The 24155-nt window shown below is 35.7% G+C and overlaps 1 protein-coding gene and 1 long non-coding RNA gene across 4 annotated transcripts in view; one reads left to right on the top strand and one right to left on the bottom strand.

Moving 5' to 3' along the window:
- The window catches only part of NCAM2 (neural cell adhesion molecule 2), a 273942-nt gene that overhangs the window by 35262 nt on the left and 214525 nt on the right, over window positions 1–24155 (top strand). The window lies entirely within an intron of this gene.
- On the bottom strand, window positions 1073–15780 carry LOC139593215 (uncharacterized). 2 transcript variants are annotated; one of them, XR_011680216.1, is made up of 4 exons: window positions 15376–15780; window positions 2465–3292; window positions 2243–2353; window positions 1073–1852 (listed from the first exon to the last, which is right to left on the bottom strand). It is a non-coding gene; the product is annotated as an uncharacterized lncRNA (long non-coding RNA). The 2 variants fall into 2 exon arrangements; XR_011680215.1 differs by having other exon boundaries at window positions 2243–3292.

Genomic DNA, 24155 nt, shown 5'->3' with positions numbered 1-24155 from the left:
CCCATTCTCACACACCAACCCACTGGATACATTAGTCTGGAAAGACAGTGTGGCAGCAACAGTGGATGAAGCCATTTACCAGCTTGAGGAATATGAATGTAGGGCAGTATTTCTTCCTCCCTCATCTCAGCTGTGGAGAAACTGTGTGATAAACTGTCCTGTGAGTTCCAGCAATTCAGAGGAAATATGTCCAACTCCCCACCTGTATGGGGTCATACCTCAGTGATTGACTGCAGGTGTCGTTTGGCTAAAAAGATGACACAGAAGGTACAGCCACAGGGTACCCTGTGGTTTTACTTGTGGGACCACTGACAGGATGTGAGGAATTGAGATGGAAAGCCTACCTTACCCTAGAGGCACAAGCACATGAATTACAGGGAAAAACAAATGGAGAATCTCTGTGGAAAGTTCCTGCTCCAGTGGACAGTTTCTCAGGCTGTGTGGACAGATTGATTTTACTTCTGATTCTATGGAGAAAAGTTTTAATCCATTTTTACAAAAAATAAGTGGAGAATCCTGTGATATCAGTATTAGAAAGGCCTCCCTGGTGGAGGAGAGGGACAGCCAGATTTACTGGACTGTGTAGATCCCATAGCCTGGAATGCTGGACCCAGAGGAGCATAAGGCTCTACTCAGTAGTGCACAGTGAACACTAATGCCATCAAGCTGTGGAGGGGCATAGCCCAGCTGACAGGAATCCCAACAGCAGACTCTGCTGGAGATTACAATCAGCCTGACCATAAATGAATGGCTGGAACATCCTGTTGTGACTGGCCCAGCCACTGTGCATGCTTAGAGACTACCTCAAGAAAGAGTGTTTCAAGGCCCCAAAAAGGCATCATTGGGTCATTGGGTTGGTTTTGGTTTTGGTTTTTTTGTTTTGGTTTTTTTTTTTTTTTAATTGCTGACTTGGAGATGGAGGAAATTAAGAGGCTGCCTACCTTGCCTGGTCTCACAGAGGACCCTTCTCTTTTGGGGTTGTTGAGGGTTGAAGAACAGCTTGTGTCAATTACTATCACAATGGTGCACAGGTTCAGTATCACACCAACTGAGACTCCCTCATGCTGATTCCTTGACTGGAGAGCCAAGGAGTGATCAGCAGTTATTTCCTTTTATACCTAAAAGTCTTGCTTACTGGTAGTATGAAAGGTATGTTCCTGGTTTATCACTGACATAGCTTCAGGTGTTTCCAAAAGTTTACACGTGTAATGTATAAATGTAATAATAAGGAAAAAATGTCAACCTGACTTTCAAAAATTTTGGATTACTTGCTCACATTAGGATTTGCAACTTTAATTTAAATGCCAAAAATTCTGTTTCAAGGGATGTGTCACAGTAGTGAATTTCCATGTATTAGCAGCTATTTTAAAAAATAAAAACAATGTTGAAGGGATTTTGGGACTTGTCTATAGAAGCAAAGCTGTCAACCATTAAAAGAAAACCCCACCAAACAACAAAAAAAACAAACAACACCTGCCAAAAAAATCCCCTTCTAATGAAAAAAAACAAACCAAGCTGAACTAAACAAAAGCTACCCAATAGCAATTGGTGGTTATAAAGTGCATGTAAAATCTTAGAAAAAAAAAGGAAAAAGATATTATAGACTCAAAGAGTGTTCAGGTTGGAAGGGACCACAGTGGGCCATCTGGTTCCACCTCCCTGCTGAAGGAGGGTCATCCCAGAGCACATGGCACAGGATTGTGTCCAGATGCTTCTGGAATATCTCCAGTTAGGGAGACCCACAGCCTCTCTGGGTGATCTGTTCCAGTGTTTGGTCACTGCACAATAAAAACAGTTCTTTCTCATGTTCAGGTGGAACTTCCTGTTCATTGAGTTGCCTCTTGTTTCTTTTCTGAAATTAGAGAAAAGTTCAATGAATATAAAAGTGTTTATCTGAAAATCTGTCTTTTTTTTTTTAATATACACAGTAGCAGCCTTGGATTTTAATTGTGATATTTAGACCAATTTGCAGCAGAATGCTATTGTTTCAGTTTGAGTTATTTCATGACTGAAGTTTCCTGAAGGATAGAAAATTAATGTGAGAACTCACAAGGTAATGAAGATGATAAATTTACTTAACCGAAAATATGTTCATACTGAAGTGTCTGTCATTGCAAATAATATATAACTGATCTTAAATCTGTCAAAACATCTATTTAGCAAGACACATGAGCTAGAAGACTCAGTATACCTTAGCATTTGGTATGATTTTAATAAAGAGATGAGTACAAAACAGAATCACCTTAAGTTATTTGGCAGTGTTGTCTTTCTTTGTCTTTTCTGATCTCTTGAAGGAAACCAAATGTTATCTTTGCATGCCAAATGATATCACTGGAGTTCTTGAAGAAATTTTCTGATTGGAGATAAAGATGAATTTACTTCTTCAGTGCTTAGTGACAAGCTGAGCATTACATGGTTTTAGGTTTTAATTACAAACACAGAATTTCATGATCTGAATACCTACCTAGGCAGGGGTTTTACTGGCCAAACCAGTTGGAAACATCTGCAACTAGGATATGTTATGTGAAGTGTGGCAAAGCTAACACAAGAAATTGACTCCTGATTTGTTTTTGGAAGAGGGAGAAAGTAAGTACTGATTTTACTAAGAACATTCTTTGAATTTAATGTTATAGTAGTTGCTGAATTTGATGGAATAGACTAGATGGTAAGGGGTCATGGTCTGTCAGTTTTACAGTCTCACATGCAACCCTGAGAGACTGTAATATTTATTTTTAAGGCCAGGCAGTTGATTATTTCCCAAGAGGTCTAGTACAGCTCCTTGCCTTGTGACAATTACAAGGGGAAAATATATGTTATTATTTAAGAACTCCTAATTTCAAAGAAAAAGATCCAAATACATTAAATTCCTGGGCTGTAGGTGGCCCTGGACAAAATGACCTCCAGAGATCACTTCCAATAGAAACTAGGCTGTGACTTTTAAGGAAAAATATCTTTAATAACAGTGGTATATCCTCTCCCCAGACCCTTAAAAATATTAAAATAATGATAATAATTAAAAAAAAAGTCTGCATTTCAAAGGAATCTACTTTTTCTTCAGAGAATGCTCATATTTTTATGTATTTGTCAACTTTCTGTGTTAAAGTTACTATGTTGGGATGGTATTGTAGTTCAGCCTAGCAGCTCCTTCTGGTGTCCTGAGGAAGTGGTCTTTCATATCATAACACATTGTTAGGGAGAGTGGAGATGTCAATGCAGTCCTTGGCTGTCTAAGCTTCCATTTGTACTCTGTTGATCACTGAATCTGGAAGTTCATACTGAGTGCACAAGCTGCCTGCATAGGAAGACAAGAAAATTATTTTCCATTTCCCCTTCAGCTCACTAATCTTTATCAAAAATAACAGTAGCAATAAAAATAGTTTTCATGGAAGGAAGCATTTGTATCAAATTCCCTGAGCAAATACTGTAATAGGTGCAGGTTGCTTGCACAATCCCAAGTTGAGTGTGGTTGACCCTGTGTATTCTCAGACTGTGAAAAGACTTAAAACCAGAACAGATAATTACAGAGTAAAGTTATGGGCTTTATTTAGGTTTTGTTATAGCACCTTTCATTCATGGAGCTGTATAATGTAATGTGTGCAAAGCCTGAAGTCTTGAAAGTATTCAAACCTTTGGTCTGCACTGCATCCTTGGAGACTAACAAAGGCATAAACCCCTGGTGTAATGCTAAAAAGTGCAGCTGGGAAGCTGTTTGTTATTGGTGGACATAAAGGTGTTAAGAAAGAGATCTCTTGCTTTTGTTCTGTTCTACAGATGAAATTGCAAAAGGTGAGAAGGGGAGAAGCAAAAGATGAAGGGCAGCTTTTGATGCATCCGACAATACCAGAAGATGCTCTTAATGGTTCTTTCTTTTCATCTTCATAGAAACTGCAGACTTCATAGGTCAGAAATAGAAAAGAAAGAATGGGGGGTTGGTGGAAGCGAGGCGGATACCCAGTGGTTGTTATTCTGCTGTTCAGTTAGGGCTGACACCTGTTTGCTTCGCTCTCTTCAGGATGTACTGTACCATTTCTGTCCATATTCCAAAAATTTCTGTAGGAGGAAAACCTGGCACAACAGGTACATGTTCTGTTCCTGTAGTCTGCAATTTACCTGACTAAAAAAGTGTCCAGTAGGTTTCTAAAATTCATCTTGGTTTATTTACATTCAACAGTGCTTCTTGTTTAAGACAGACTGGCTTCAAGAGAACTTCATCACTGTGGTTTTGTTTTGACAGAGAATTTAAAATGTAATGGCCAGCACATAGTATGTAATAAGAGGTGTAATAAGAGGTAAGTCATTAATTAAGTCATTAATCAAAAAATTAATTGAAAAAGGTCTATTCTTTCAGCTCTAAATGTTAATATTTTTAGCTTAGGTAGCATAGCATCAATATTTATAGGTATAAGCATGTGCATAGTACAAAAACATGCAGAATATGTTTGCATATCCAACATTTCTTAAATTATACAGCTATTGGCATCTTAAATATCCCCAACAGCAGTTCCTGTGTGAATACAGTCTTGCACTAAATAATCTTTTTCTATCTCTCTTGCCAGTAGAAATTGTATTACTTGTATCACTCAGTGAAATAGGGGCCTCAGTATAAGTATGCATATTTTGTTGGTGTGCCCTAATGGCATATATTTGAAAAATAAAGAACAAAAATGTAGTTGTGGAACCAGGGTGGTGGAAAGAGGCTCTCATCATCTTCTTATTTTCCTCTATTTTGAATTGTTTGCAGTCAATACGCTCAAAGTAAGCAAACCTTGGGAATGGTGCAGTATTTGCGAATCCTTGATGGTATTTGAAAGTAAAGACAAGCTAAATCATAAATCATCATGCATCAAATTCCAAAGAAGCATACACTTGTGATCAGCAGCATGTTTGAGAAATGAGGGCTAAAATAAGCGTAGGTTTTTCATGTATTTTCATTTACAGAGGGTAAAAATTGAATTTTGGGATGACTAATACTTACAGTATTTTTGGGCAGAGTATTTTGTGGAAAAAACCTCTTAATGCAGTTAAATATATGGCTCTTAATGCAGTTAAATATATGGAGATGAAACTTGATTTGAAAATGTAGTGGGAATATTGTGAATTTAGAATTATTTGTGAGATTTGGTAATATGAGTAATGAAATAAAAATGAGTCATGAGTCTGGAAATAAGTGTTTTGATACCCTTGTGGAGTAGGCTGCCAAAATAAATTACAAAATATAAAACTTAAAAATCATAATTTGAACATTTTTGTATACATTCTAAAATCTGGAGTCATTAAAAATGTGGGGTTTATTTCCAAATATTACATCATAATGACATTTTGCATCATCTTTGCATAATGTCTTTTTAAAATCATTATATTAAGATGAAAAAGTGAAGAGAGATTTGTTGAAAAGCTCAGCATTTTATCAAGTCTTAGTGAATTTTTGGTAGTGTTAGTGATTTAAAGTAGTTATAATTTGGAGAACTAATCTGAATGACCACTCTAGAAACTCCCCCATGCATTGACAACTTGCCTTTAGAATTCCTGTTTGAGTGGAATAAATTACAAAATTTGTATCATTTTTTTAGAAAACGGACTCAAATTATTTTAGTTCCTCTCTTGTAAATATTTTAAAATATAGTGCAAGTACCTTAAAAAAAGTTTAAAGAACTTAATTTACCAATTTCAAATTCTCTAACTATATTTAGACTTTCAGATCCTCTAAACAAGACCTGAGATAAGATCCACTGACTGGCATTAGTAAAAATTAGACAATAATCTGCTGAGTAGAATGATTTCCTTTGAATCATCAGATTGTTGGGTCTATAAATACTTTTTCAGATGTTAGAGTGCTGCAGTCCTGTGGAGCTTTCCAATGTGCCAATATATATTGAAAGATGATACTAAAATCTAAGGAGAACTCCTTAAACACTTTTTGTAAATGTCTTTATTGTGTGATGGTGTTAAAACAGCTGCTACAAAACAAATAACTAAACAGCACTATTTAAAAAAACCCCCATGTTTTCACTATGATTTCCATGGTTTGACTGCACTACTGCTTCTGACTTTTTTCACCCCGATAATTTTGTACACTTAATAAATAATATGAACACCTTATATAATGACACTTAATAATATGAACACTTAATAAATAATATGAACACTTCTGTGTGAGTTTTGATGGTTCTATGACAGTGAATAACCATTTGATATTTTGGGATTCATTAAATTATTTTTAATTAAATCACTCTCAACACAAAAAAAAAAAAATGCATGAAACTGAAATATTCTCAATTTTCTGTGACTAACAATACAGGCAAAACAATTTTGGGGTTTAATCCTGACTCTGAACAAGTGCTGCTCAGCAATTACAAACACATCCCTGTGTTTCAGCACAAATCCAACACACAGCCACCTCTAATCCAACGTGAAGGAAATGAATTCTACCTCAGCCACAATTGGCACATACAGACATAACCAAAAGTATGGATAGAAGGTTTGAGGAATATTTACGTAGTTCCTCCCTCTGTAAGGTGAAAGTGGTTATTATTAGTGACAGCTGTGGGGTTATTAGGGTATTTTAGTGAAATCTCATTACCATGAACTGTGCTTCCAAGCTGGCTCTTGTCCAAGGACCTTTTCCAAGACTCTGGGAAGAACATACTCTTTTGCTTCTGCTACATATTGTGCTATTACATCATGTAGTACATTAGGTGTGAAATTCAGGGCAATGTCAGAGTGCAATATTAGTCTTAACTACATTTAAAAATATTTTTCTAATTAATTAAGTAGGGATAGTGCCAGATATTTAACATGATATGTATATTGAAATTATTTAGTAAACAGTGGCATAGAGTCCTAAAAGCCAACAAATAACATTGGCCATTGAAAGGGAGAATGAATTACTGTTTTGTATCTCATCATGCCATGTCATTTGTAAATTCTCCCAGGAATCTCTAGCCAATGCTATCTTGTCCTGACAAATTCTTTGGGACAATTTAATGTTTTATTTCTTCAATAGCTTCTTTTAAAACTTTTATTTCAGACTCATCCAGTGACTTGTAGCCTGAATAGCAAGATTATAACATAGGGATCTTCCCAGATTGTTTGGGAACTTTTCTTTTCATGGTGTAGCCTTGTCTCTTCTGAATCTTCCTTTTCTACCAAGGTCCTGTATTCGGGTTCTCTCTATAGTCCTGACTTCTTAGGTAAAAGGATATAATTTAAAGTTTTTGTCTCTTGTGCTTTCATGCTTACCTTTCTGGAAGCTTTCCTTTCCCCCATTTTTGTTTCCTTTTCTGCCCCCCTGCCCCCATTTTTTTTCTTTCTCTTTTTTCCTCCCTTTTCCCACTTTATGTGGACAAAACTCATGTTTTTTAAAGCATTCTTAGCTTCAGTAAATCTTCCTTTACCCTATGATTCAGTCATTCTCGTCCAGAGCTTCATGGAAACCATGGGAAAGCAGAAAAAAATCAGAGCAACACATCCAGTTACCCTGTGTCACCATATAGCTGTACTGTTTTTCCTCTCATTGGGGTTTTGCTCTTTTTGAACAGTATGTGTGAAAGACTTAAATGGTTTTTGAAAGATTTGTCCTGGTAGTCATGGTTCCTGGAACTTGGCTGATAGTTGCATTCATTTGTATTTTAAGCTTGAAATACATTCTCCCCTTTCTTCTTTTTTGGGATGCCATATTTATTCACCCATGATGCTTCTAGTGAAAATAGGTGAAAAGTGTCAGATATAGACTATTTAACTTTTATATAACATTGCAGCATCTGCACCACTGTGCAATCACAGAATCATTTAGGTGGAGAAGTTTTAAAAGATTGAGTCCAACATTTGACAGATCACCACCTTGTCAAATAAACCACGGGACTAAGTTCCATGTCCAGTCATTTCTTGAACAGCTCCAGGGATGGTGACTCCACCACTGCTTGGAAGCCTGTTCTAATACTTAACAGCCCTTTCCATGAAGAAATTCTTCATGATGTCCAACCTAAATCTCCCCTGGTGCATCCTGAGGCCATATCCTATTGTCCTGTCACTGCTTAACTGGGAGAAGGGGCTGATCCCCACCTGGCTCCACCCTCCTGTCAGGGAGTTGTAGAGAATGAGAAGTTCCCTCCTGAGCCTTCATTTCTCCAGGCTGAGCCCACCCAGCTCCCTCAGCTATTCCTGATCAGACTTGTGCTCCAGACCCTTCCCCAGCACTGGGCACACTTCTTTGTCTTTCTTGCCACAAGAGATCAAAACTGGACACAGGATTTGAGGTGTGGCCTCACCAGTGCTCAGCACAGAAGGATGGTCTATAAATACAGCTGATTTATATTTTTTTCAGTCTTCTAAGCAATAGCGTCTCTCTATACCATTCCCTGGTCCTGCTGCCATACAATGGCTAATAAAAACCAGGATGCCTTTGGGTACATTGCCCACCTGGGTTCATGTTCAGCTCCTGCTGACCAACAACCCTTGCTAGGTTTGAGCTAGTTTTGAGGAGAGCAATACTTTCATCAGTATTTGGAAGCTCTTTGAGTTTTCTGAGTTTCTGTTGTCTTTTATATCCTTGCATAGGGTTTGTGTAGGAGAATGTTTTAGCTAACAACTCTTAGTCATATCCTTCTTGCTGAGAGTGATAACAAAGGGCCCATGAATAAACATGTGTTTATTTAAAATAATGGATAACCTTCACTTTCTAATGTCAGTAATGGTTTTTATGAAATGAAAACCCCTCATGGTTGGGATGAGTAGCTTGAATAATTTTTGGTAAAGCTTATGATAATTTCTATTGCTTCATATTCATCTGGAATAACAAGAATTACTTTTTTTTCCCAGTGAAAAGTTGATATGTGTGTGGTTTTCTGTTATTTACTGATTATCAGAATCCACCACAGTGCTTCTGACTGTTCTGATCCACCACAATGCTTCTGACTTGATTCTAATCTTTAAAAAATATATTTATTTATTTATTCTGGCACTTCTATTCTACACAGTAGATTTCAAAACAGCCCTCTTAATACTCTAAACTGTTTGCATTGGATGAGAGTTCAGAAAGCACAAAACTTAATTAACTGGTTGGATAGATTATCAACTTTTTTTTCAGAAAAGATAGGATCATCTTGGTTAAATGGAGAGCTCCAAGCAGTATTTTGGGAACATGTATAATATAAGTCATCTTTATATTACTACAAGGGTGGGCTGTTTGAAGTTGTTTAAGATGCTCTGTTTGGGCAACAGGATCACACTGAGGTTAGGATGTGTGTGTGTGTATATATGTATATGTATACAACCTAAACAATTCCCTAATATATTGGATAAAATGATAGTACCTATTAGAAACACAGAATGGTCAGGGTTGGAAGGGACCTTGCAGATCATCCAGTCCCAACCCTCTACCATGGGCAGAGACACCTCCCGCTAGACCAGATTGCTCGGAGTTCCATCCAACCTTGACCTTGGATACTTCTAGGGATGGGACATCCCCAGCTTCTCTGGAAAACCTGTGCCACTTTCCTCACCACAAGAAATAATTTTTGCCAAATATTTAATCTTTCTGTCAGTAGCTTTGGATGCATCCCAGCACAGAGGGGGCTTCTGGGCTCCCAATGGCCAGGGCATGTCCAGCCTCTCACCCACCAGCACCCCCAGGTCCTTCTCCATGGGCTGCTCTCAACTGGAATGGGTGTGGAAATGGAAAAGGGGAATGTAACACTGGATTTCTAGAAGTAACAGAACAACAGACCCAACTGAACTGACACACAATCTATAAACATCTAAAGGCAGTGACAAAATGGTTTAACTGAACAGGAAGCACATAGTGTGCTTGCCTTAGATTTGAACGTAGCAGTGTCCTTGTTAGCTGAACAAATGGGAAAATAATATTTATGTAACCCAATTTACAATGGCTTGGTTGGCAAGAACATGTAATAGATTGTATTACTGTGCATATAGTGGATTGCAGTTTGAAGATTTGACCTTTTTCAAAGACTTTTGTAGTAAGGCATAGGAGGATATTATGTACAGCTAAACCTTTTTTATCCTCACTCACAAGGATGCAATAAAATTACTGTTTTCCTCATGGATTTACAATAATATAGTACCAGAATACTTTTAATATCTAATCTCATCTCAGCATTACACAAGAGCAGCAGGAAGACATGAAGAATGCATAAGGAATGGAAGAAAATGTTGTGTCTCATAATCCTGAAATAGGGAGGAATGAAGTTCCTGCAATGGGTAATGAGATGCAGGCCCTCATTTTCTTGTTTAAAGGAATTCAGATCCTGTAAATTCCTTTACCTGTGAAAACTTGCAGGATATGCTGAGTGAGGGGAAGGTAGGATGAATAAGCCCTTTCTTGTTGCCTTTTTTCATCTTTAGGAACATTTTTTTTATTCCTTTCTTTACACTTTTAACTTATTCTAGTGGTCTACTGAATTCATTTAATTCATTTTCTATTTTCCACATTTATTCAGATGGAAACTTAAGACACATCTGAACACTTCCCTCATACTCAAGGAAGGATCACTGATGCTTATGGGAAAATAAATACATTTTACTAACAAATAAACAGTATAAGTTTGTTTTGGATAGATAGCACACAACATTAGGAAACCTCATACATATAAAATAGTTTCAGTCCAGACAAAGTGGTTAATTTAATTCTTACTGGTAGATAAGGATTATATAGAAATAGGATCTATTTTCTATTAAATCTATTGAAAGAAGATTAGATATGATACTAGAATGCATATTCATACATACTCATGGCTATTAATGAGTAACACATTAGAAAACTTTTAATTTTATAATTATTAGATAAAATATCTATTAATTTGATCATTCATGAGGAAGACCCCCAGATTTTTACAGTTGCTTTTCAGGATTAATCCTTCATTTGTATTTGACCCACATTTTATTTTATACCACTTCATATATTCGAACTGCTCTTTTAAAAGCATTTTAAACACTGATTATTTGCTTTTAACATTGAAATATATAAAAACAAAATAGTTTTACTATTAACTCTGATTTAATACTGAAGTAGTTTTAGACTGAATTAGTTACCATAAAATGTGATCTGTCATTTCTAAACTATAAAATATAGTATGCTTAATCTATAATCTATTTCTCTATATATAATTAAACAGTCAGAAATTTTGTACTATGAAAGGCTGTCATTAGTTGATTTATATTTTTTTTCAGTCTTCTAAGCAATAGCTCCTCTCTATACTAAATCTACAAATAAACTCAAAGAGACTCCTGTATTTCAAATTAAGACTCAAACTAGCACTCAAACCCTATCTCAAATGTACATTTCGTCTCCTTCTGTTTGGAAGTCTGAGTGGCAAAGGTTGTTTTAGATTCCTGCTTTTTGCAGAAAAACTGATCCTGGGGAAGAACTGAAAGTAAATGTTATTTTATAATTTTCATCTAGCTAAACTTGATTTTGGCATTATCTGGGATTTTTTTGTGTTATTCATAATGCTCAGCTTCTGCTTCTTGCTGTGACTAACCCCAAACACAGAATATCCATGTGATAAGTGATATTTAAGAATAGTCCTACTGATTTTCATGCTACTTTTTCCATGTTGTGATATATAAAATGGTGTTTAATTGCACCCTAACAGTACTCTAGTATAGGCTAGACTTACATCTCTTTAGGATTGCTTTTCTGAAGATGTCATTCATGCATCTTTGAAGAAGTTCTGTTGGGTCATTCCTCAGTGAAACACAGAGGATGGGTGAAAATTACCAACCAACAATAATAAAAGTGTTCATGTGTGAATAAATTACACAGTAGGGTTATCATCTTCTTAAAAATTCTTCCACTTTCAGGTTGGAAACCTAGGCTGGGCGTGAGAACAATTTATTATTATTACTATTTGTGTCTAATTAGTCTTAAAGGCCTCTGTTTTGGGCTTCTCTAAGCCAGAGCATGGAAAAGCTGTACTTGGAATTATATATGGAGTACTGTAATATATCCTGTAGTGCAATTATTCACTCTTTAAAAACATATTATCTCATGGCCTTAATTTTATTTTTTTTTTTTTTTGCTGTTGGGAGACATGAAACAAGTAAATGTTTATAGGTGTAAGTGTGAACATGAGAAGATTTTTAAGATCCTTTTTGCTTTGTAGAGCTTTCTTGTAGCTCTTCAGCTGGCACTTTTGTATTGCAGGCTTTGGTCTATAAGGGGTATCTTGAAAAAAATAACGCTTTAAAAGAAGCATTAGCTGTATGTGCAGAGCTCTTGTTTTGCTCAAAACCTTTTCAAAGCCAATTTCAAAGAGGAAAGATTTCAAAAAATTAACTTCAAGAAGATTTCTGATGATCAAAAGTCGCATGCTGTGGCATAAGAATGTGTTTAGTGTAAGTGGCAAAGTTTTGATAGTGGAATGGAACCCCGTGGGGGTGGCTTTAGTGACATCTTTCCCAACCTAAATTATTTCCTTGATGGGAAAAAGGTTTGTTTTTGGTTTAATTTTTGCCTTTTTTTGAAATCTTAATTGACAGTAAGTCAAATCCCCAAGTTCAATCTTGCTTTGCTTTTAGCACTAATTAATGAGTGATTTCCCTGTCTTTTTCTAAACAAGCTTTTTCTTTGTTTAACAGCAAAAGAGGTTGCTCAGAGAGGCTTTGGTCTCCATCCTGGAGATATTAAAAACCTTACTGGACATGATCCTGAGCGACCTGCTGTGCCTGACCCTCATCTGAGCATCCTTCCTCTCTCAGCTGGCCTCTGATTCTGTTCTGTGAAGTGCCCCTGTGGTACAGCAGTGTCAATGAGCCACATTTTCCTGACATGCACACTAAAAATTTCTATCAATATATGCTGAGTTCATCTTTTTTGCTTCATTTTTTGTGTTCTCCTTTTGTGACAAATTTTTTGATGCTTTTAGTACACCCCAAGTAGTTAACCAAGACCAAATTCTATATGAAAATTGTACAGAATTTTTCTCCATAATGTAGAAAAGCTGCAGAATGTTAGAAAGTGTGAGAGGTGACATTTCCACTCAAACTTTGCTCAGTTCTTGTTGCAGTTGTGGGGTTAGGGATTTTTGTTGTTTTGTTTGGGTGGTTTTTGATTGGTTGCTTTTAGGTGAGGGAGGAGGGTGGTTGCTTGTTTCTTTGGGCTTTTGTTTGTTGTTTTGTGTTTTTTTTTTTCTTTGCTCCCACCATATACTGCTGACTATTACTGTACACGGCAGGCAACTTTACATGAATTTATTGTGAATCAAGCCCATAAAAGGGTCAAGGCCTATTTATTACAAATAGAAATTTTGTTATCTTAATTGAGGCAGATATAAAGCACAATTAACTTAAAGTTATGGTGCAGTATGATTACATTAGATATTAAAACACATAATCTTTCCTCTTCTCTATTTCCTAATACTTTTCTGTTTATTTAACTATGTGTAGAAATTGCATCAAATGATCATTTGGCAGGAGGACGAGGTGGAAGATATTCCCAAACTCACCATTTTGAATGTTCTTTACTGTGCCCTACTAGTTGCTTCTCTAATCAAATGTGTGTTCTGTTGATAGCAACAAAGGCACTTAATGGTGCCTTTGTTTGGTCACTCCAGTACATGTAACTCAAAGGGAATATCGAGTGTATTTAAGTATATGTATCATGTGTATATATTTATATTTATATTTATATTGTATTATATTATATACCTATATTACATACCTATATTATATACCTATATTATATACCTATATTGTATTTTATTATATACCTATATATACATATAGGTATACAATATAATATATTTATATATATTATATAAATATTAAATATAAATTATATAAATATTAAATATAAATTATATAAATATTAAATTACATAGTTCTATGTCAACACAAGGACCATGACTGCAAGTAACAAAGCATAGAGAGGCCGAATCCTACTCCTTTCATTCCAACATAGAGAAAATCTTATGTGGCCTTTGTGGCCTACAAGATGCATGGCCACCCTTTAGTTTCTCTCATGAGGATGTTATCTTGGCTTTTGGTGATAAAAAACATCTTTTCAGTACTTGAACTTGCACACTCATTTATATTTTTCAACGCTGCAGTAACCCTGGAGTGGTATCTATGATAAAACCTTACAGTAGGGTCAAGCATTAAGTATTTCAAATAATGTTTTAATCTGTGAGGGGTCAAAACCATTGCTATCTTTTACAGGGTCTTGTTTTATGAGATTTTCAATCTGTCAGATGCTACATGAGCTCCCTTTTAAGAAAACCCCAAGCATCCATAAACAAAAAGCAAATGAACTACAGGGAGTATATTGTAGATTAGATGCTTCTGTAATACCATGAGGCAGAGATTTGTGACATTTAGTCTAATAAAAGGTTATGCACTGAATCATTCCTTATGATCATTCTTATAGCTTCACCTTTGGGTTTTTGGTTTTTTTTGGGTTTTTTTTTGGTGGGTGTTTTTTTTTTTAAATGTTTTTCTTTTTTGGAGTGGGGGTTTGTTTGTTTTGTTTGTGTTGTTTGTTTTCCTCTTCTCAGTTCATGCTTTAGTTCTGCTTCTAAGGTGGATATAAACTTCCACTGCAGCATTTTCATAAATCCAGCCTCAGGATTTCAACCCATAGGCTAAGCAGCAGAGATTTTCTTCACCTGAGAATTTTTGTTCTTTTTAAAAGTTCAATCCTGATCACACATGAGGAAAAAAGGATATGCTAGCACAAAACTGAATATCTATGTCTTCTAGTGTGATTATTTAGTGATTCAGATATTAAGAAAAAAATAGCTTGAGAAACTGAAAAACATTGATTTGGCAAGCTGAATTTACTCTTAACTCTACATACCTCTGCTGCATTTGTATTATGAATCCTTTTCCTTATTTAAAACCTCTGTGAGATTTTCAAACTCGCATTTTGTGTCCTCACTCAATATTTTATTCTGTATTACTAATAACTTTTGTCTTAATTTATATTGTGTAAGTACCCAAATATTATCTAATTGATTTGTTTTGTAGTGTCTCCAACTTTCACAAAATTTGTCATGCAATGGCAGCATTAGGGGGGAAAAAAAATCTTTTTCTGTGGTGTGAATCAAAGAGAAGCTGCATGTCCAAGCTTGCGGATCTCATTGATATATTTGGCTTGCTCTTTGCATCTTGCAGAGAATGAAAAAGGATGATGTGAAGTTCGCACTATCAGAGCTGACAGTGATGCACATAAAGTAGATTCCCCACTGTCATGGTTTAGGGCAAATTTGGAGGAGAATTTCCAAATTAGGGCCCCTCCAGTAAGCAAACCCACACAGCCCCTCCCCCCAACCGGGTCGGGAAGGATTCCTCAGAGAGGAGTGGAAAGAACCTGTTTATTTAACAGGCACAGCACCCCCCAGCACACAAAATGAACAATACCGGATGGCAACGCTCTGAAAAAAGGTGACAAATTCAGAAAGTCTCTCTTGGGGGTGGTCACTCTGTTCTCAGTCCCTCCGGCGCTGGGGCAGCTGCTGCAGGCCGCAAGGTGCAGGATCTCGGTGTTTCCCAGGTCCCAGTCCGGAGCAGGTTCGAAATGGTCAGGAAAAGGAAAGGAGAAACAGTCCAGGAAGAAATTGGACAGTTTAGCTAAACTAGCTAATGAGCAAAGCAAGCAGAAGCGAAGCAAGCAAGAGCGAGAGAGCAAAGCAAAAAGCAAAAGCAGAAAAAGCAAAAGCTGCAGGCTCTGTGTCCCGCCAGGCTGATAAGAAAACCGAAACAAAACTTTCCCTCTTCAGAGCCGGTCTTAAAGGTACAGAACATAATATCCAACATTAACAGAACACATGAATGGGGATACAAGCATCATAACGTCACCCTGGGACACCCACCTCACCTTCAGCTTCCTGGTGCAGATTTCCAGCAGTAGCTCCGAATGTGAGTGCTACAGCAGTAGCTCTGAATGTGAGTGTCTGTCACTTGGAGCTGGTAGCTGCTACCACATTTTCTCTGGAGTACATCACTAGTATTGCCCAGCTGCTGAGTTTAATGAGAAGCACAGTCCTCTGATTTCATGTCATTATTACTGATTTCTATTTTCATTTAGGCTCTAAAACTTGAAGTGGAAATTATCTGGAGTGATCTTCTACACACTAATATTATTAGATATACTCCTAATACTTATTAATAATACTCATTACAAATACTTTGTTTTTTAAAGTCACTCTTATGACGATCAGGACTTAATTAGCTCGGCAAGGGGGTTTTGCTCAACTTAATTGTTGAGCAAGGGGGCTTGAAAACTCTCAAAGCTACTATGGAAATCTAATTGTAACTATGCACCTTTCACTCCTCACACCACTTCCTGCTTAGAAGCCTGTTGTGTTGCATGGCTGTTAATCTGGTGCTGAATCTGTTATGAAAACTGTTGTCAAATGCTCCTTGAAAATCTAAGCACACAATATTCACTGAATTATCTTTATTTTTCATTTTTTTAAAAATTGTTTTCAAAGAGCTTCGGCAGGTTATTTAAACATGATCTCCTCTAGTCCGAATCCATACTTACTGTCATTAATCAAACTGCACTTCACTGTAGTGGGTTTTTTTTTTTACCGCATTGCTAAAGGTAATTTATAAAGTTATTCCAGTGTGACAAAAGTTTCCTGCTAGCTATGAATCCTTATATCTTTATATTTTCCTTCTTTCCTAATTGTATTCATTTCTTTATTATCCAAACTTGTGCTCAGTGACTGGCTGTACCACTGTACTTGTTCTTGTGAAAAGGATTCTGGATTTAAGTTGGATCCATAACTGGTTCTGAACAAACGTATGTAGCTCATGGACAACCCATTCATCACTCTAGAGCACTCTTCTTCTTATCCAGGGGTGAAAATACTTCCTGTACCTTGCAGTTTCTTTAGCATTCATCTGTAGCTCAGTAGAAGAAAAGCAAAAAACCGTCAAGCCTTTGTGAGCCCTACACTAATAATTGCCAATTATTTGTATAGTTTTTTTTTTATAAATGAGTGTTATGTAAATCCATAATACTCTGGTATGATTTTGGGTTAAATTTTGATATCAGTTTATTATTTGGATCTGCAAATCTGTATAGATAATTGTATTTTCAACTTGCTTATGGAAGACTGAGGCTAGGTAACTAACATAGTAAATAAATAATTCATAAAGTATGAGCTTGCAAGAGATACTTTTTTACTTAGTGTCTACAGTGCTTTATAGAAGAGATCTATTAGAAACAGATGATTTGAGAGATAAAAATCTCTAGAATTAATTTTCACGATCTTACTACTTAAAATAATCCATATTTTTGGTGCCCAGTAGTTCAGTGAAATGCTTTAAAGGGTCTCACTCTGGTTTGGTCTGTGATTCCAGTTTTTTGAGGTTTTTTTTTAATGATAATTCCATAATTTTTACTGGGTTGTTTTCTTGTAAATTAGCCCATATGAGGAATAGTGTCTGTGTAAATGTGTTTAACTTTGTGACTCCATGCCAATTTATTAACTGAGGTAGAACACTTGAATCCAATGTTCTTTCTGCTTTTTGACCCTTCCCAATTTGGTTCACGTCCAGCTTGCCATGGTGGGAGGGCCCCCACCTAGTACAGCCTGCTCAGGTAGATAATGATTTTGTGGTTTTAGTCAGCAAGATCAATCTTATGTTTAAATATGATTGTTCATTATTACAGAAAGGAAGACGAAATTTGATGAAAAGCTTGTTTGTTCCTGGTTCCCAAGATTTATTTGGCTGAAAATTGGAAGAGAGGATGCTAATTGATAACCATGTCAGATTCTAAAGTAGACTTTCAGTGAAAATATTGCTGGGGGTGGAGAGGGGGAATAGATCTTGGCTAGTTATGGCTACAGTTACATGAATGAGGAAATTTTCGGTGATAATGCAGTATGGTCTTCTCATTTTCTTTTGTTAAAAATCTAGTAACACCTGAAAATATTTCTTTGGCTTTTTGCATATCTTTGCAATACAGTTCAACATTTCACAAGGAAGAAACCTAAATATGAGGCATTTAGTCAGAATCATTATCATCACATCATGAAGTTTCAAAATTATGCTGCTGTAGGAGATAAAAGATTATTATAGAGCATTACTTGTTTACTGAAAAATAAGGTATATATATCAACACAAAGAATTAAAAATAATTATTTGCTGTTTCATCTGTACTTCTTGCTCACTGAGAAAATTGCTTTTACCTCCAGTCATATTATTCTACCCTGCTTTGGAGATTTGTCTTACCTTTTTTATTTTGTTACTTCTAGTTCCATTATCAAAACCCCTTCTGTCTCTTCTTTTATTAAGTCTTTTCACTTTTGATTTTTTTTTTCCTAATTCTAAGATGAAATCTTCCAGAAAATATGTTGTTTTGGACTTCATCCCATAGTCTTGACTTTTTTAAATTTTAAAATGCAAGCTTTTTGAGCCAGTCTGTGTCTACACTTCTGTAAGGAAATTATTATCATCTTATTCACTGGTGTTCCCTGAAAAGAGTACACACAGGTTTCTAAGTCCTTCATTGACTGCTATGTTCTATCCCAACAAGCCTGAAAGAAATACTTTGTTAATTTTGTTCACCGTTTCTCACAAATTGTTGTTGTGTAGTGTATTAATAATTATATAGCTGTAATAATTATATAGCTGTATATATATAATCATATTTATATAGAATCATAATTATGTAGCTGTAATATTTTATTAGGTGAGAGGATGTTCCTTTCTGAGTACCTCATATTTTTGTTCTGGCTGGAGAGTATGCAATATTTCTGTGCATTGACTGGCATGGGAGTGAAAACAGAAGTACCTTTTTTTCCTTGGGAATAACTTAGGCTTTCCTATCCTGCCCTGACACCTCAGCCTCTGTTAATGAGGAGGGTGGGAGAGGGCAGACAGAAGTTAATTTTTTCCTGCTTTGGTAGCTCCTGGCTGGAGAGATTTCCGTACAGCAGACCGGCACATATTACATTTTCAGAGCAGATTTCGAGAAATGCGGCACCTGAATACAGCAATATTTTCATTCTAGATTATTAAACTGTCACAGAACGTACAATAAATGTCTCCTGAATTTCTTTGAAGTCTGAATTTCTCAGGTCTTTTCATTTCCTTTGTGTATTTAGGAATGCCTCTGTATTACTGTCCATTGGGACTGTTGCATGCAGCTTCCATTACTGCTGATGGCAAGTCAATGCATAAATTCTCATTCGTGAGAATGAGGATATATTTCTTTTCATTATTTTAGCAGGCATCAGTGAAACTTCTTTAAGAAATGTGTTCAGGAAAATTGAGTCCTAGTAATTTAACAAATGAGCATAAGCTTTCATAAATTATACTTAAGATGTTAACATCAAAGTTAACATTCTTGCTGCAAATTTAGTGCCTTTAATTTCTTTTTTCTCCTAGTAAATTGCTGCTCAACTCAGTTTTAATTTATAATAAAATAATAGTTTTAGCTTTATAGCCTTAAGGCATCCACAGAGAGAATAAATTTGCCTCTCCTTTGTTCAGCACTAACTGCATTAGTTTGTTAGTGCTTCCCCTTGGGTCCAGTTGGGAGAAGAAATAAGGTGACAGTGGGTTGCACAAAGGCTTGACCTTACTCTTACAAGGTTAAGCTAGGGAACATCCTTAGTTATAAAAGATATATTTGGTTCCACAGTTTTAATTCCCCTTTAGGCAAGCCTTTCTCTACTCTCTGTACAGACAGCCTGAGAGGATTAACCATCTTATTTTCACTTCTTCCCTTTTCAAGCTGTGCTTAATCACCAGAACTTCAGGAAGAATATAGGTGACATTAGCTGACTTTTGTACAAGTTTCTCTGACATATGAGGGAGCAAAATATGGGTATTCAGGGTGTTGACTATGAAAAATGGTATTTGAATTGAAATTAATAAAAAAGAACTGAAGGTAAAGTTTTCAAGGAATATGGATTTTCAAAAGCTCTTCTGCACAGTGGGAGGCATTTGCTTTGGAAAATCAGTAAAGCAAAAAAGTGAGTGCGCATCTCATATTTTTAATGGAAATTAGATAGAAAGTATAGAAGAGAAGAGTATAAGGTATAAAGATGTGTAATTTTTACATGGCTCTGACTTAATGTGTTAGAGCAATATTTCTATAGAGGCTGCTTTGTATAGTAGTGTGATCTCTGAAGACTTATGAGTAAGTGGTCATAGCTATTCATTCAAATAGAACAAATGATGCTAAAATCTAAAATTATTAAAATGAGACTCTAGGGACTTTTTTTTTTACTAAAAATGGTGTTATGGTGTAAAACTCTGCTGTCAGCAAGAAATTCTTGCCATCGGGTGAAAACAATATTTTATGAGAACTAGAAGTAAGTATTATTAATATCTTCTTCCATCTACCTTATAGACCATGTTTTAGGAGTATTTATGCTTATTCACTAGGAATATTAGGAATATTTTTTTCCAGATCTTTATAACTTATAGACTAGTTGTGATTATACCTGTCTTCTTCAATAAAAAATGTTTTCGTGTCAAATTATCATTAAGGAACATTAACATAATAATCTCTCCTTAGAATTCTTTTTCTTTTAATACTGTTGGCAAAAAGAAACAAGTGAGGCTGCTCTTTTCTTTACTTTTTTAAATTCAAAAAAAGATTCCTGAATGCTTTGAATGTTCTGAAGTGTTTTAAAAAAAAATAATTTTTGCAGATTCTGTAGAAGGACTTTGAAAAAATGTTTGTTCATTATGAAAGAACTGATATTACTGCACTGAATTCAGAAATAATACATAAAATTTCACAAGGTAGAAGTTATTTGTATCATGAATTTGTAAATAATTGAATTTCCTTTAGTAAAACCTATTAAGGTCAATTTTCTTATCCTAAAAAGAGGATAAGAAACAATAAGTTAACAATAATTATAACAATACGTTATAAAAAATAAGTTAATAAAGGTTGAGTTTACTCACTTGTGGTTATCTAAGGTGAGCAATCTCAAAGGACTTGTTTTTAAATAACTCAATGGTTGTAATTTTCTGAGGATGCCTTTAGGTGCATCCATTTGAATATCCAGCTGCTGCATGTCCAACATTTTATGGTCTTATCTGTTTTGTGTGCTAAAACCAATGTGAGCAGTATGCAGCCTGTTTTTCTTCTTATTTCCAGTCTGAGACTGAAATTATCTAAAGGGCATGAAAGTGAATTATATAAGATGAGCATAGACCTGGATGTTTCCTAAAATTTTAGTGGGTGTGCATTTAAGTCAATCTGTTCTTTTGCATTTGTGTTGGCCTAGGAGATCCAGCCTTTATGTTTGGACTAGCTTTTGCAGACTTGTATTCTAGTGATAGATCCAGTCCCATAAGGTTTTGCAACTAGAAGAGTGTTTCAGGAGAAAAAGGGATCTAGATAATTTGAAGATGTGTTAAGATTTGCAGTTGTTTTTAAATGGGTACCACTGCTCTATGGAAGTTACTCTGGGCCTTACATTTTATTTTAGGTGCAAAAAGTAGCACTAGAATATTTGGTTTTACCTCTAAGTCATTGTAGAAGTGGGACAGTGGATGAGAGGGGAAGGATGCTATCCATGCTCTGGTTACCACGACTGAAATTAAACTTCATGAGCTTGAACAAAACACTTACTGTTCAGGGAGGAACAGTAGACAAACAAGTGCAAAACCAGATCTACCCAAGCTTGAAGAGAGTCATTAAGAGGAGAGAATGGTAAAATCCAATTAAGAGGGAAATAGAAGGATCTGAAGAACTCTATGAACTTAAATTTGTACATAGCAGATGAATAATTACAATTATGTCATGTTCCCTGAATGGAAGTTTATGGAGAGAACCTTTACTAAACAGCTTCTCTTTGACTACTAAAGTTGATGTTTGTGTTGAAGGAGAAGATTATTGAGGTTTAGGGCATTTTTGCTCTGGCCTAGCTCAAAATTTCTTCACATAAAATGTTATCTTGTCAGGTTGTCTAACTTCATTAGGTTTAATACAAGCTTTGTGACTGGTAACTGACAGAAAACCAAGAGGGGAGCTAAGGGGTTTTCTTAGGCCACAAGTAAGAAACAGGACTGATAGTAACTGGCATAATCTCTTTATTATTATGAAACAGACAGGTCTTTTTGGATGTCTTTGAAAATTAGTGTGTCCCTGTTGCTTTTAGAGGTTCATGACCATTTTTTCTTAAGGTTTTAAATAGTTGTATTTTTAACAAAAAAAAAAAAAGTTGTTGTATGGGAAGCCTTTTTGATACACTCTTCCTGTGTAACAACATAATGAACCAGTCTTTAATGTAAAACTTCTGGGATATTTAAACACATAAACTGTATCCCAGGACTGAGAGCTTTGTCTTCATAAAATTAATCCATGGAATAAAAAGATTTCAAATACACTTATCACCTGTTTCCATCTAAATACTAGAACTATCCTTTTAAATTAATAGAAGCTGTATGAAAAATGGCAATATTAGCATAGAAAAAAAACACATGGGTACTCATTTTTTGCCCATCTGTGCACTTGCATAGTTTTGTGCTGGTTTGTGTTCTCTCTTTGTCCAATACTAATTTAATAAATTTAAAAATATTTACAAATAGCCATGTTTTGGTACTTGTAAATGATACTGAAATAAAATGGCCTGGAACACATGCAGGGATGGATAATCCACAACTCTGAGCAATCTGTTCTGGTACCTCACCATAGTCTGAGGAAAGAACTTGCTCCTAACATCTAAACCAAATTACTCTCCTTTTAGTTTAAAATGACATGTACTTGTTAGGTGAATCAAGAGAAGGTGAAACTGCTCTGCAAATTTCAGTATCCTGGCAGAGTTTAATGAAGTAAATTTATCCCTCCCTCCAGGGAGTGGTTACAGCAATGTTAGAGTCAACTCATGGTAATTATTGGTTAATGCTAGTCATTAAAATAGGATTCACAAAACCATTGTACTTACCATTGAATTCCTGTTCAACTTTTCAACTATATTATCTAAAACTGAAAGTTCAACAGCCCACACACAGCCTTATGACAAACATGAGGATGTTTTTCCCACTTCTCTGTTATTTAATTATTTTGTCCACTCTTCCTTTCATCTTTCAAATATTTTGGAGTTAAAATTAGGATGTACCCAGCTACCATAGTGGAGAAAGGTAAGGCAGAGAACCATTACAAGTATTTGGACTTGATATAATTTCTTGGATCAAGAACATCTTTAGTGTCGCACAGACTGGAATTCAAGATGTACATGGAAAGAAGTAGGGCATCATCCCTCTCTCCCTCACCCTCTTCTCCCAAAAAAAGTTTGCTTTTATTCCTCTCTTCACCAAATCTCCTTTCATATATGACTAGAAAACTTGTGGAAAGCTGATGCTGTAGCTGTGAAGTTGAATGCAAGTGATAACTTCATGGTCTGTGATGGTACACAAATCAGATGGGAAAATCAGATTAGAGGCTGTTACTCTACCAGAGCTCAGTAACAGCTGCAGGGCTGTAATATTCTTTCCTAAGATCTCTCTTGTCAGGATGGGCTGGATGTAAGGGATATTTTTTGTGAGGATAGCCAACAGTAGAACAGGGGACAAACTTCCATCTTCAGGTTTTTTGAAGATTTGTCTGGATAAAACCCTGAGCAATCTCATTTGTGCTCATGGTTGATCCTCCTTGAATAAAAAAGTTGGACTAGACCCTGAGGTCCCTTTAACCTAGATTAGTCTGTTATTCAGTGACTATTGTCAGTAATCATCCTTAACCCTGAAATTCAGAATAGTTCTTTCATCATGAGGCACAAGTTGAATTTTAGATGTGGTTTAAAATCACACATGACCAAAATGTCATCCTTCATGTAAAGGCTGAATAAAGAGAAGAGCTAACTCAGAATCACTTGAATGAACAAATGTACAGGGACAGAAACAAAAAGATTTCCTTTTGAAATAAGGCCTCTTCCAAATGTTCTGCAAAATTTCATGCATAAGCCACAGAATTTATTTCATACATGTTTTTGCTATATTGATTTAAAAGTCAGTGGAACTTTTAAGAAAAACACCCTAATTCATAATTCTCTTTTATTCCACTAGTATAATTCTTGTTTATCTAAAGGGAATAGAATTGTTTTGTAGCATAGCTGTATTTTTAGTAAGAAAACATGATTAAACTCCTAGCATAGCTGTATTTTTAATGAGAAAACATGATTAAAATCCTGAGTAAATTTAATACTTGAACTTATTCAGAA

The sequence above is a fragment of the Agelaius tricolor genome, unplaced genomic scaffold, assembly GCF_023055355.1.
Source record: "Agelaius tricolor isolate 1412-34295 unplaced genomic scaffold, bAgeTri1.0.p SCAF_9, whole genome shotgun sequence".
Classification (NCBI taxonomy): Eukaryota; Metazoa; Chordata; class Aves; order Passeriformes; family Icteridae; genus Agelaius; species Agelaius tricolor.
This window is presented reverse-complemented; position numbering and strand designations above follow the sequence as displayed.